Consider the following 15731-nt stretch of genomic DNA (forward strand, 5'->3'; position numbering starts at 1 on the left):
TTGTTCCACCCATAGAGAAGCATATGTAAATCTCTTACATCAACAAATGAAATAAAAAGATGGTGAGCTTGATGCCTGAAGAGAATCATGAAAAATAGAGGAGGAATGCAATTAGATATTCAGTATCTCAGTGTTTATAATAAATTTTTACCTAATAAAAATGTATTTGTCTTGGGAAAGGGATAGGAGTCAAGTTAATACTACTGACACAAAGGTCAGAGTCAAGAAAAAATCGCATCTATTCTAACACTGTGATACATTTTTATGAAGCTGTATATAGTTTTAAATAGCCTTTGAAACAAGCTACCCCTCTTGACGGAAGTAGTTTTTCTTATGACATCAATTGTAAGGATTTCTAATCTATCCTTTTTGTGTACTATTGGACTGTAATATTTTGAGAAATACTGTCACAGATCAATTTGACTTTTGACACTGAAATAACAACTTTCATGTTGAATGTCTCAATGAAAAAAATGTTGACTGGTATATAAATATCAATATCAAAAAAAAAAAAAGGATGTTACAACTATCAAGCCATCATATTATGGCTGACCCAAAGATGAATGCAGAGAGAGCTCAGGATAGAAATAGGACGTCCACCATCAACCCATCAGTCACTGCACCCACCCCATAACAGTAATCCTAGGAGACTGGGGACAACAGAGGATACTAGCCGCAAATAGCTGAAGTGCATATCAAAGGAATGATTTCAGTGAGCCCAGATTCTTGTTTCTGCCCATAGATAAGAAAGTGCTAAATTCATTAACTGGAGATATCTTGTTTTCTTTAATTAACAGTAATCTTTAAAGTTTTGACTACCTGGTCTTTGTTGTAAAAATCCCTATCTATTCTACCTTCTGCTTTACCTCTTCAGAGGAGTCTTTCAGAGCAGAGAGGATTCTTCCCAGGCTTAAATCTCCAGCTTTGTGTGCAAAATAAAACATAATTCTCAACTATTTTGTTATTGCTCTTCAGTTGCTAAGTCATGTCTGACTCTTTGACCCTATGGACTGTAGCATGCCAGGCTCCTCTGTCCTTCACTATCTCCTGGAGTTTGCTCAAATTCATGCCCATTGAGTCAGTGGTGCTATCTAATTGTCTCATTCTCTGCCACCCCTTCTCCTTTTGCTTTCAATCTTTTTTCAGCATCAGGATCTTTTCCAATGAGTCAGCTCTTTGCATGAGTTAGTCAGAGTATTGGAGCTTCAGCTGTAGCGCCAGACCTTTCAAAAAAGATTCAAGATTGATTTCCTTCATCAACCAATTGAATAGTTTGATCTACTTGAAGTCCAAGAGTCTGCTCCAGCATCACAATTGGCTCTCAGCCTTCTTTATGGTCCAACTCTCACCTACACACTTGACTACTGGAAAAGCCATAGCTTGGCCTCTACGGACCTTTTTCACCAAAGCAATGTCTCTGTTTTTCAGTACGATTTCTAATTTGTCATAGTTTCTCTTCTAAGGAGCAAGTGCCTTTTTTTTTTGAAGTTTTTAAGATCAATTTATTAAGTTCAATGATGAAAGCCATCAGAAGAATATTCTCCTGAAAATTATTTTTTTCTTAGAAAAAATAAAGGAAAATCAATACCCTCTCAGCATAGCCACAGATGCTGTGGCAGTCAAGCCTCTCTGCAGATGGGAATAGTCCATCAGTCAGTCAAGTCACTCTCCCGGTCAGCAGGATTGTAGTCTGGATCATCATCATCCTCCTCCAGCTCCAAGTCATCCATTTCCTGGAACAAGGACTCATCTACCTCCACGTTGTTTCCAGCATCTTCCAAGGACTGGATATCAGATGTGTCGAGATTATGATCTGTTTCAAATAGTTGTCTCCTACTTAATTCATTTTTTCCTGTTTGCTCTTCTTCCTTCATCCATTTCTTTTTAATTTCCAAGGGTTCTACATCAAACTTGGCCTTCCAATTTAAGAAATTCTCAGTTGTAACAGGAGTACCATGGAATAACTGCTTTTCAGCTTCTTTTCCTTCTTTTTCTTTTTGTTTCTTTTCTTCTTCTCTTCTAGTTTTTATTTGATCTACTATTTCATTTAATTTTTCTTGTACAGCTGTCACTAAGGTGAAGATCATCACTATACCAAGTTTTCTTCTGCCTGTAATGCTAATAATTTTAAAATATCTGCTACATCATTATTTTCTAGATTTAACTGGGCGAATATTTCATAAAGGGGAGCTTCATCTGGGTATTTTTCACTGTATGTAAACTTGAGGATTGTCTGGACAGTTTCATCATTTTCTCCAGCCTCAGATATCACAGTAATGGTGAAGCTGGGTGGATTTTCTGATAATACTGTGAAGGAGTCAGGGTAGATGGACTCCAGAGCCTCCAGCTCGTTGCGCTGCTCCTCACCGTAATCTGTCATCGCGGCCCTCGCTGCAGCCCATGGATCGCTCAGATACCCAGGCGGCATGCTGCAGCCCGGACCGCAGCGGCGCTGGAAGAGCAGGAAGCGGCCAGGCGGGCGCAGGCGCAGAGTCCCAGGCAGAGAGGCCTGGGGCCCACAGCCAGGCTGGGCCTGCTAATCAACAGCCCCTCGCCGGTCTCCGACTCGCAAGTGTCTTTTAATTCCATGGCTGCAGTCACTGTCTGCAGTGATTTTGGAGTCCAAGAAAATAAAGCCACTGTTCCCATTGTTTCCTCATCTATATGCCATGAAGTGATGGGACTGGAGACCATAACCTTGGCTTTTTGAATGTTGAGTTTTAAGCCAGCTTTTTCACTCTCCTCTTTCACCTTCATCAACAGGCTCCTCTTCACTTTCTGCCATTAGTGTAGTGTCATCTGCAAATGGGTTATCAATGTGTCTCCCAACAATCTTGATTCCAGCTTATGATTCATCCAGCCTGGAATTTTACATGATGTATCTTGCATATAGGTTAAATAAGCAGGGTGAAAATAGGCAACCTTGATGTACATCTTTCTCAATATTGAAGCAGTCCATTGTTCCATGTTCTAACTGTTGCTTCTTGATCTGCATACACCTTTCTCAGGAAATAGGCAAGGTGGTCTGATATTCCCACCTCTTTCAGAATTTTCCAGTTTATTGTGATCCACACAGTCAAAGGCTTGGGCATAGTCAATAAAGCAGAAATAGATGTTTTTCTAGAACTCTCTTGCTTTTTCTATGATCCAGAGAATGTTGGCAATTTGATCTCTGGTTCCTCTACCTTTTCTAAATCCAGCTTGAACACCTGGAAGTTCATGGTTAACATACTGTTGAAACCTAGCCTGAAGGATTTTGAGTGTTACCTTGATAGCATGTGAAATGTGCACAGTTGTATAGCAGTTTGAACACTCTTTGGCATTGGAATCAAAACTGAATTTTCCAGTACTGTGGTCACTGCTGCTTTTTCCAAATTTGCTTGCATATTGAGTGCAGCATTTTCACAGCATCATCTTTTAGGATTTGAAATAGCTCAGCTGGAATTCCATCACCTCCAATAGCTTTGATTCATAGCATTTCTTCCTAAGGCCCACTTGACTTTATATCAAGGATATCTGGCTCTAGGTGCGTGACCAAACAATCATGGTTATTTGGGTCACTAAGACTTTTTTTGTACAGTTCTGTGTATTCTTGCCACCTCTTCTTAATCTCTTCTACTTCCATTAGGTCCTTACAATTCCTGTCCTTTTTTGTGCCCATCTTTGCATGAATGTTCCTTTGGTTTCTCTAATTTTCTTGAGGCTATCTCTAGTCCTCCCCATTCTATTGTTTTCCTCTATCTCTTTGCATTGTTCTCTTAAGAAGCCTTTCTTATCTCTCCTTGATTTCCTTTGGAATTCTACATTCATTTTGGTGTATCTTTCCCTTTCTCCTTTGCCTTTCCCTTCTCTTCTTTTCTCAGCTTTTGTAAGGCCTTCTCAGACAACCAATTTGCCTTCTTACAGCTCTTTGGGAGCAGCAGACATATGAGATTAACTGAGAAACAAATGCTGTGTTCACTCCAAACAAAAGATATATCCTGTATCATAGTACCTGGAGTTGCTATCTGAAAATGAGATACTTTACAAAATATGTACCTACAGTGTAACCCCCTCAAAAAAGACCAGTGTTAGCTGAGCTTTGTCAGATATGTCTAGTATGCATCTGGTGACCTCATTAATTTTCTCAGAATTGGGAAATAGCACAGAGCCATGTCCTGGGCCATGTGACTATGTGAAGACCAATAGACAGGATGCAACTAAATAGAGAGCTATCTAAACCAGTTAAATCATAGGTCTATCCATTCCCATTAGTACCTGGAACTATCACAAGTTATACTCTAACCAAAACATATGCCCTGCATAATAATAAAACTTACCATTTTCCTGGCACTGCAATTAATCAAAGCTCACTGCAAATATAGGCAAGAAAGATAAGTAGAAAGCTCTAGCTTTGAAGATATTCAAATGTATTGGAACGTTACCCACAATTGACTGATTAAATCTCTCATCAATATTTCAGGGTGTGTGATTCATGATTTCATGACCTCAGTTGAGGAGATGTAGCAACAGAGACCTAGAAGCAAAGCATTCATTCTATTTCATGTATTCTGCATAATAAAGGAAAGTAGACAGCTTGTCATTCTGGGTATATCTATCTGTGACCCCACAATCCCAATCCTAAATATTTATCCAACATCAGCTCAGTTCTGTTTAGTTGCTCAGTTGCATCCAGCTCTTTGTGACCCCATGGACTGCAGCACACCAGGCCTCCCTGTCCATCACTAAGTCCCAGAGTTTACTCAAACACATGTTCATTGAGTAGATGAGACCATCCAATCATCTCACCCTTTGTCATCCCCTTCTCCTCCTACCTTCAATCTTTCCAGCATCAGGATATTTTCCAATGAGGTAGTTCTTCTCATCAGTTGGCCAAAGTATTGGAGTTTCAGCTTCAGCATAAGTCCTTCCAATGAATATTCAGGACCGATTTCCTTTAGGATGGACTGGTTGGATCTCCTTGCAGTCCAAGGGACTGAAGAGTCTTCTCCAACACCACAGTTCAAAAGCGTTAATTCTTCAGCACTCAGCTTTCTTTATAGTCCAACTCTCACAGCCATACATGACTGGAAAAACCATAGCTTTGACTAGACAGAACTTTGTTGGCAAAGCAACGTCCCTGCTTTTTAACATGCTATCTAGGTTGGTCATAACTTTTCTTCCAAGAAGCAAGTGTCTTTTAATTTCATCATCATCATCATTCAATTTCATCATCATCAATTTCATCATCATTCACGGACAAAAAAATAAAGTCAGCCACTGTTTCCCCATCTACTTGCCATGAAGTGATGGGACCAGATGGCATGATCTTAGTTTCCCGAATGCTGAGCTTTAAGACAACTTTTTCACTCTCCTCTTTCACTTTCCTCAAGAGGCTCTTTAGTTCTTCTTCACTTTCTGCCATTAGGGTGCTGTCATCTGCATATCTGAGGTTACTGATATTTCTCCTGGCAATCTTGATTCCGGCTTGTACTTCTTCCAGCCCAGGGTTTCTCATGATATACTCTGCATATAAGTTAAATAAGCAGGGTGACAATATACAGCCTTGAGGTACTCCTTTCCCTATTTGGAACCATATATAAAGACAAACAGCTCAGTTGTCAGTTAATAAAAGAATGGACAAACTGTTAGATATCTATGCAGTGGAATTCTAATCATCAATGAAAGTTAACAATTTACCATTACCACTAGACTTCAGGTGAGATCAAGTATGAAAAAACACCTACCATGTTTTAATTAGGTAGGCTTGCATTGTCAGACTGAGACTCATCCTTTTATCTGTTCATTATATTCCATGTGGGAAGTCAGACCTTTGCAACAATAACCATGGAAACTGCTCTGAGTCGTTTGCAAAAAAAGTATGTTGTTTTGCCTTGGTAAATGTAATTATTTTTCGGACATTTCTGTTTGTCTGTTTTCTGACATGGAGAAACACAGTTTTTTGAAAATCACGCACCCAATAACTTATCTATTTTACTAATTAGAATACTTTGTAAACAATTTGGAATTCTTTATAAATAAAATAAGGTACCTGTGATCAATGATCATTTAGATCATCCTTTATTTTATTTATTTATTTTTAATTGGAGGATAATTGCTTTAAAATATTGTGATAGTTTCTGCTATACCTCAATATGAATCACCCATAGGTGAACATATGTCCCCTCCCTCCTGAAATTCCCTTCCACATTTCACCCCATAGCACCCCTATAGATTGGCAGAGAGCACCAGGTTTGAGATCCCTGAGTCATACAGCAAATTCCTGCTGGCTAACCATTGTACAGTGTCAGACTTTATTTTTGGGGGGGCTCCAAAATCACTGCAGATGGTGATTGCAGCCATGAAATTAAAAGACACTTACTCCTTGGAAGGAAAGTTATGACCAACTTAGACAGTATATTCAAAAACAGAGACATTACTTTTCCAACAAAGGTCCATTTAGTCAAGGCTATGGTTTTTCCAATGGTCATGTATGGATATGAGAGTTGGACTGTGAAGAAAGCTGAGAGCCGAAGAATTGATGCTTTTGAACTGTGATGTTGGAGAAGACTCTTGAGAGTCCCTTGGACTGCAAGGAGATCCAACCAGTCCATCCTAAAGGAGATCAGTCCTGGGTGTTCTTTGGAAGGACTGATGCTGAAGCTGAAACTCCAATATTTTGGCCACCTCATGCGTAGAGTTGACTCATTGGAAAAGACCCTGATGCTGGGAGGGATTGGGGGCAGGAGGAGAAGGGGACGGCAGAGGATGAGATAGCTGGATGGCATCACCTACTCAATGGACATGAGTTTGAGTGAACTCTGGGAGTTGGTGATGGACAGGGAGGCCTGGCGTGCTGCAATTCATGGGGTTGCAAAGAGTCAAACATGACTAAGAGATTGAACTGAACTGAACCATTGTACCTATGGTAAAGTGTATGCTTCAATGCTACTTTCCCAATTTGTCCCATGCTCTTTCCACAGCTGTGTCCATAAGCCTGTTCTCTATGTTTGAATATCCACTACTGCCCTGCAAAAGGCTCATCCTTCTATATTCCATATATATATATATAGGTTAATATATGATACTTGTTTTTCTCTTTCAATTTATTTCTCTTTCTAACTTACTTTGCTTTTCTTTTTCTTACTTATTCATCCTAGTATATTACGCTATAGGTTCCCCACCTCATTAGAATTGGCTCAAAGTGTTCTTTTTTATGACTGAGCAATATTCCATGGTATACATTTATTACAACTTCTTTATCCATTCATCTGTCAATGGATATCTAGGTTGCTTCCATGTCCTAGCTATTGTAAATAGTGCTTCAATGAACATAGCGGTACATGTGTCTTTTTCAATTATGGTTACCTCAGAACATATGCTCAGTTAGTGGGATTGTTGGGTCTTATGGTAGTTTTCTTCCTAGTTTTCCAAGGACACTCCCTACTGTTCTCCATAGTGGCTATATCAATTTACATTTCACCAAAAGTGCGAGAGCGTTTCCTTTTCTCCACATCCTCTTCAGCATTTATTATTTGTATAGTTTTTGACGATGATCATTCTAACTGGAGGGAGGTGATACCTCATTGAAGTTTTGATGCCATTTCCTTCTCCAATAATGAGTGGCGCTGAGCATCTTTTCATGTTTTTATTAATCATCTATATGTATTTGGAGAGATGTCTGTTTCTGTCTTTTGCCAAGTTTTAGATTAGGTGTTGTTTTTTTTTTTTTTTGGTACTGAGTTGCATGAGCTGCTTGTATATTTTGGAGATTAATCCTTTGTCAATTGTTTCATTTGCTATTATTTTCTCCCATTCTGAGGGCTGATTTTCCACCTTGTTTATAGTTCCCTTTGTGGTGCAAAAATTTTTTAATGTAATTACATTTGTTTAAGTATGTTTAATTAATTAATTACCTACATTTAATTATGTTTATTTATTTTTGTTTTAATTTCCATTACTCTAAGAGGTGGGTCATAGAGGATCTAACTGTGATTTTTGACAAAGAGTGTTCTGCCTATGTTTTCCTCTAAGAGTTTTGCAGTTTATAGTCTTATATTTAGATCTTTAATTTGCTTTGAGTCATTTTTGTATATGGTATTAAGAAGTGTTCTAATTTCATTCTTTTACACATAGCTGTGCAGTTTTCCCAGCATCACTTATTGAACAGGCTATCTTTTCTCCATTGCACATATTATTTCCTCTTTTGTCAAAAATAAGGTGCCCTTGGATGTGTGTGTTGATAGCTGGATTTTCTACCTTGATCCATTGATCTGTATTTCTGTTTTTCTGCCAGTACCATACTGTCTTAACAACTATAGTTTTGTAGCATAGTTTGAAGTCAGATTCCTCCAGCTCTGTTTTTCATTCTTACAGTTTATATGCCTATTCAGGGTCTTTTGTGTTTCCATTTAAGTTGGGTTTTTTTTTTTTTAGTTCTAGTTCTGTGAAAAATACCATTTGTAGTTCGATAGGAGTTATATTGAATCTACAAATTGCTTTCAGTAGTATAGTCATTTTTTTCAATATTGATTCTTCCAATCCAAGAACATGGAATGTCTCTCCATCTCTTTGTGCCACCTTTGATTTCTTTCATCAGTGTCTTATGATTTTCTACATACAGATTTTTTGTCTATTTTAGGCAGGTTTATTCCTAAGTATTTTATTCTTTTTTTGCAATGGAGAATGGGGTTGTTTCCTTAATTTCTCTTTCTGATTTTTCATTTTTAGTGTATAGGAATGCAAGGGATTTCTATGTATTAATTTTATATCCTGAGACTTTATTAATCAATTAGCTCTATCAATTTCTGATGACATTTTTAGGTATAGTCTTAGGTATAGTTTTATATTCTAGGTATAGTTTTATGTCATCTGCAAACAATAAGGGTTTTACTTCTTCATTTCCAATCTGCATTTCTTTTATTTCTTTTTCTTCTTTGATTTCTGTGGCTAAGACTTCCAAACTATGTTGAATAATAGTAGCAATAGTGAGTGGGCACACTTTGGCGTGTTCTGTTCTTAGAGGAAATACATTTACATTTTCACCGTTGATAATAAATTCTCTTTGGATTGTCATGCATTGCCATTTGTTTATGTTAAGGTAGATTCCTTCTATGTCTACATTCCGGAGAGTTTTTATCATAAATGGATGTTGAATTTGGTTGAAAGATTTCTCTGCATCTATTGAGATAATCATATTGTTTTTATCTTTCACTTTCTATTATGGTGTATCACACAGATTGATTTGTGTATACTGAAAAATCTTTACATTCCTGGAATAAACTCTACTTGATCATGCTGTGTGATCAAGTATTGTTGGATTCTATTTGCTTGAATTTTGTTGAGAATTTTTGCATGTATATGCATCAGTGATATTGGCCTCTGATATTCTTTTTATCTGACATCTTTATCTAGTATTTGTATTAGTGTGATGGTGACCTTGTAGAATTAATTTGGGAGTTTGCCTACCTCTGCAATTCTCCAGAAAAGTTTGAGTAGGATAGGTGATTCACCTGTGAAGACATCAGGCCTTGGCCTTTTGTTGTTGTTGTTGGAAGATTGTTGACTACATTTTCAATTTCCATGCTTGTCATTGGTCTGTTCATATTTTCTATTTCTACCTGGTTCAGTTTTGGAAGGTTATACTTTTCTAATAAAGTGTCCATTTCTACCAGGTTGTTCTTCTTCTTCTTTTTTTTTTTTGGCATATAGTTGCTTCTAGTAGTATCTTATGATCCTAATATTTCAGGGTTGTCTATTTTCCATTATTTTCTGATTTTATTGATTTGAGTCTTCTCTCTTTTTTTCTTAGTGAGACTGTCTAATGATTTGTCATTCTTTCTTAATCTTCTCAATTAGCCAGCTTTTAATTTTATTGATCTTTTCTATTGTTTCCTTCATTTTTTTTTCATTTATTTCTCCTCTGATCTTTATGATTTACTTCTACTAACTTTGGGTGTTTTTATGTGTTGCTGTTCTTACTCTTTTTCCAGTTGCTATAGATGTAAGGTTAGATGGTTTATTTGATGGTTTTCTTGCTTCTTGAGGTAGGCTTGTATTGCTATAAACTTGCCTCTTATTATTGCTTTTACTGTGTCCCCTAAGTTTTTAGTTGTCATATATCATTGTCTTTTGCTTCTAGGTACTTTTAAATTTTCTCTTTGATTTCTTCAGTGACCTCTTGTTTGTTCAGAAGCATGTTGTTTAGCCTTCATGTGTTTGCCTTTTATAGTTTGTTTTTGTTTTTTTTCCCTGTGAAAGTCGCTCAGTCATGTCTGACTCTTTGTGACCCCATGGACTATATAGTTCATGGAATTCTCCAGGCCAGAATACTGGAGTGGGTAGCCTTTCCCTTCTCCAGGGGATCTTCCCAACCCAGGAATCGAACCCAGGTCTCCTGCATTCCAGGCAGATTCTTACGAACTGAGTGTAGTTGATATCTAATCTTATAGCACTGTGGTCTTAAATGATGCCTGAAATAATTTCAATTCTTTGTAATTTACAAAGGTTTGATATGTGACCCAAGATGTGGTCTATGCTGAAGAATGTTCCATGTGCATTTTGAGAAGAAAGTGAATTCTACTGTTTCTGGATGAAATGCCCTATAGATACCAATTAGATCAAACTGGTCCAATATATCATTTAAAACTTGTGTTACCTTATTAATTTTCTTTCCGGATGATCTTTCCATTGGTGTGAATGCAGAGTTAAGCCCTTCACTATTGTTGTGTTACTGTCGATTTCCCCACTCCAGTACTTTTGCCTGGAAAATCCAGTGAATGGAGGAGCCTGGTAGGCTGCAGTCCATGGGGTTGCGAAGAGTCGGACGCGACTGAGCGACTTCTTTCACTTTCACTTTCATGCACTGGAGAAGGAAATGGCAAAGCACTCCAGTGTTCTTGCCTGGAGAATCCCAGGGATGGCAGAGCCTGGTGGGCTGCCATCTTGGGTTGCACAGGGTTGGACACGACTGAGACAACTTAGCAGCAGCAGGAGCAGCAGCATTTTCCCTATGTATTAAAGTGCTCCTATGTTTGGTGCATACATATTTATAATTGCTAAATCTTCTTGGATTGATCTCTTGATCATTATGTAGTGTCCTTTGTTGTCTTTATTTTAGAGTCTCTTATGTCTGATATAAGTAGTGCTATTCTCACTTTCTTTTGATTTCCATTTGCATAGAGTATCTTTTGCAGTCCCAACTTTCAGTCTGTATATGTCCCTAGGTCTGAGGTGGGTCTCTTATAGAGAGCAAATAAAGGGGTCTTGTTTTTGTATCCATTCAGCCAATCTGTGCCTTTTGGTTGGAGCATTAATCTGTCTACATTTAAATTAATTATTGAGATATATGATCCTATGACTATTTAGGTTACTAGTTTGAGTTTGACTCAGTGGCCTTTTTTTTCTCTATTATATAATAATATTTCCTTTCTTAGAATTCCTTTAACATTTGTCATAAAGCTGGTTTAGCAGTGCTAACATCTCTTAATTTTTGATTGTCTATAAAGCTTTCAATTTTTCCTTCAAGTTTGAATGAGATCCTTGCTGGATAGAGTAATCTTCCATCTAGGTTTTTTCCTTTCATCACTTTAAATATATCCTGCCTCCCCATTCTGGCCTGAAGAGTTTCTATTGAAAGATCAGCTATTATTCTTATGTGAATCCCTTTCTATGTTATTTGTTTCTTTTCGCTTGTTGCTTTTAAAATTTCTTCTTTGGTTTAACTTTTGTTAGTTTGATTAATATGTGTCTTGGTGTGTTTTTCCTTGGACTTATCCTGTATGGGACTCTGTGGGCTTCCTAGACTTGGGTGGTTATTTCCTTTTCCCAGGAGAACAAGTTTAACCTGCATGCTTCTCTCCCTTCCTAAATAATTCTCTGTATCTCTTTCTTACAGTTTTAGTTGTAAGTCCTTCTGTCAGTCTCCAGGAAGTTTTCAGTGAGAATTGTTTCACAAGGAGATGTATTTTTGATATGTCCATGGGTGGAAATAAGGTCTGTGCTCTCCTACTCTGCCATCTTGATCTCCCATTCAGAATCAGTTATTAATATTAACTTTATTTCAAGGTTTTCCTCCCTCTCTGAAGAAGAGTGAGGTGGAGTTGAAAATTCTAAACTTCTGATCATGGTTTTGTCTTACTGGTGACCAGTTTCCACCCAAGAGTCATCCAGGAGCCCATCCAGAATCTCCCTATTAGAACAAAATATGCTCCTAGTGCTCCTATTACTTAGGAATTTATAGGTATTTTAGGGGTCCCATGTCAGGAAACATGGTCAAAGGCCAAATATTAGAACAAGAGATGCTCTTCATATTTTTAATCACTTAAGAAACTACAAGGGTTTTAGGAGTGTTGTGTCATGAACTAGAGGCAGATGTGTGTGTGTGTGTAAAATTAGTTTACATAAATATTATAAAGTTTATAAGATATACTATGAACAATTCTAGTGAGTAAATTTTATGTATTGAATTAAATAAATTATCAACAAAACATGGGGCTTCCCTGGTGGCTCAGATGGTAAAGAATCTGCCTACTATGCAGGAAACCTGGGTTTGATCCCTGGGTTGGGAAGACTCACTGGAGGAGGGAATGGCTACCCATTCTAGTATTTTTGCCTTGAGAATTCCATAGACAGAGCAGCCTGGCAGGCTACAGTCCATGGGATTGCAGATTCAGAGGGACTGAACTACTAACACTTTACTTCCCATAAAGAATCAGAAAACCTCACTAATTCTAAAACCAGTAAAGCAACAAAAGGTCAAAAATATCCCCACAGAGAAAATTCTGTGTCCAGCTATCTTCACTGATTAGTTATGCTATACAATAAGAAAACAAATATTTCAAATTTTAGATATGTTATATAATTTTATGTGGCTAGAAGCATTTCTCAGCCTCAGCATCATTAACAATTTTTGGTCAGATAATTATTTAGTGTCATGCTATCCTGTTCATTACATGATATTCAGCAACATCTCTGACTTCTACTTATTGGATACCATCTCCCTAACAGTTGTCCAATTGTGACAACTAAAACTTTCTTCAGATATTGTCAAATGTTCCTGGGAGGTAAAAACAGTTACTGCTGAGACCTAGCCTGATATTAAACTTGGCAAGATTATGTGAATGAAAAATTATAGCCCAGTATGACTCATGAACTTAGATACAATTAACTAAGGCAAAATATTAGTAAACTGAATATGACAACTCATAAAAGAACAAAAGTTATGACCAAATTGGGTTATCATAATCACTAATGATTGATTAATCATTAATGATTAATCAGAAAAACATCTATTTCTGCTTTATTTACTATACCACAGTCTTTGACTGTGTGGATCACAATAAACTGTGGAAAATTCTTCAAGAGATGGAATACCAGACCACCTGACCTGCCTCTTGAGAAACCTATATGCAGGTCAGGAAGCAACAGTTCTGGACATGGAACAACAGACTGGTTCCAAATAGAAAAAGGATACATCAAGGCTGTATATTGTCACCCTGCTTATTTAACTTATATAAAGAGTACATCATGAGAAAGGCTGGGCTGGAAGAAGGACAAGCTAGAATTAAGATTTCCGGGAAAAATATCAATAACTTCAGATATGCAGATGACACCACAATTATGGAAGAAAGTGAAGAGGAACTAAAAAGCCTCTTGATGAAAGTGAAAGTGGAGAGTGAAAAAGTTGGCTTAAAACTCAACATTCAGAAAATGAAGATCATGGCATCTGGTCCCATCACTTCATGGGAAATAGATAGGGAAACAGTGGAAACAGTGTTAGACTTTATTTTTGGGGGCTCCAAAATCACTGAAGATGGTGACTGCAGCCATGAAATTAAAAGATGCTTACTCCTTGGAAGGAAAGTTATGACCAACCGAGATAGCATATTCAAAAGCAGAGACATTACTTTGCCAACAAAGGTCCATCTAATCAAGGCTATGGTTTTTCCTGTGGTCATGTATGGATGTGAGAGTTGGACTGTGAAGAAAGCTGAGAGCCGAAGAATGGATGGTTTTGAACTGTGGTGTTGGAGAAACCTCTTGAGAGTCCCTTGGACTGCAAGGAGATCCAATCAGTCCATTCTGAAGGAGATCAGCCCTGGGATTTCTTTGGAAGAAATGATGCTAAAGCTGAAACTGCAGTACTTTGGCCACCTCATGCGAAGAGTTAACTCATTGGAAAAGACCCTGATGCTGGGAGGGATTTGGGGCAGGAGGAGAAGGGGACGACAGAGGATGAGATGGCTGGATGGCATCACTGACTCGATGGATGTGAGTCTGAGTGAACTCCAAGAGTTGGTGATAGACAGGGAGGCCTGGCGTGCTGTGATTCAGGGGTCGCAAAGAGTCAGACACGACTGAGTGACTGAACTGAACTGAACTGAACTGAATGATTGATTTAACATTAAAAAGTAACAAAAATCACTTCAAGCACAATCAAACAAATATAGGAACTTTTCAAACGCTATTGGAGAAACATTTAATGAAATTCAGCAGATATTTATAGTGAAAAAAAAGCTTTTGCTAACTAAAAAGAAAGAAAATTTCTTTATTCTGGTATAAGTATGTTCAGAAAAAAATAAAGGAAACAATCTTAAAGTAACTACAATAATTAATATTGCTGCTTTTAAAGCACTTTTTTCAGGGAAATTTTGTGTGCCTTTTATCATCACTTTATTTATCAGCCTAGTGATGCATTTTTAAGAATAACGAAACATAAAATTTGTAAAGGATAGGAAGCAACCATTGGCATGAATACAATGATATATTCATGCTATTTTAAAAAATCAAAAATAAAATATAGGATATATATTAGCATTAGTAAGAGAGTTTAACAAGATTCAGTTCAGTTCAGTTCATTTCAGTGCAGTCGCTCAGTCTTGTCCGACTCTTTGCTATCCATGAATTGCAGCACGCCAGGCCTCCCTGTCTGTCACCAACTCCCGGAGTTCACTCAAACTCATGTCCATCGAGTCAGTGATGCCATCCAGCCATATCATCCTCTGTCATCCCCTTCTCCTCCTGCCCCCAATCCATCCCAGCATCAGGGTCTTTTCCAATGAGTCAACTCTTCTCACGAGGTGGCCAAAGTATTGGAGTTTCAGCTTTAACATCATTCCTTCCAATGAACACCCAGGACTGATCTCCTTTAGAATAAACTGGTTGGATCTCTTTGCAGTCCAAGAGACTCTCAAGTGTCTTCTCCAACACCACAGTTCAAAAGCATCCATTCTTCAGCGCTCATCTTTCTTCACAGTCCAACTCTCACATCCATACATGACCACTGGAAAAACCATAGCCTTGACTAGATGGACCTTTGTTGGCAAAGTAATGTCTCTGTTTTTTAATATGCTATCTAGGTTGGTCATAACTTTCCTCCCAATGAGTAAGCGTCTTTTAATTTCATGGCTGTAATCACAATCTGCAGTGATTTTGGAGCCCCAAAAAATAAAGTCTGACACTGTTTCCACTGTTTCCCCATCTATTTCCCATGAAGTGATGGGACCAGATGCCATGACCTTCGTTTTCTAAATGTTGAGCTTTAAGCCAACTTTTTCACTCTCCTCTTTCACTTTCCTCAAGAGGCTTTTGAGTTCCTCTTCACTTTCTGCCATAAGGGTGGTATCATCTGCTTATCTGAGGTTATTGATATTTCTCCCAGCAATCTTGATTCCAGCTTGTGCTTCCTCTAGCCCAGCACTTCTCATGATGTACTCTTTATATAAGTTAAATAAGCAGGGTGACAATATACA

General features: G+C 37.8%; 1 pseudogene across 1 annotated transcript; it reads right to left on the reverse strand.

The window, feature by feature from the left end:
• Positions 1 to 1474: 1474 nt before the first annotated feature.
• Positions 1475 to 2558, reverse strand: LOC147345903 (RWD domain-containing protein 1 pseudogene; annotated as a pseudogene). Its single transcript, XR_015153418.1, has one exon. The product of XR_015153418.1 is annotated as an RWD domain-containing protein 1 pseudogene (transcript).
• Positions 2559 to 15731: the final 13173 nt, after the last annotated feature.

Source organism: Bos grunniens, chromosome 24 (assembly GCF_055505025.1).
Source record: "Bos grunniens cultivar Pamir isolate PY7600 chromosome 24, Bosgru_T2T1.0, whole genome shotgun sequence".
Classification (NCBI taxonomy): domain Eukaryota; kingdom Metazoa; phylum Chordata; class Mammalia; order Artiodactyla; family Bovidae; genus Bos; species Bos grunniens.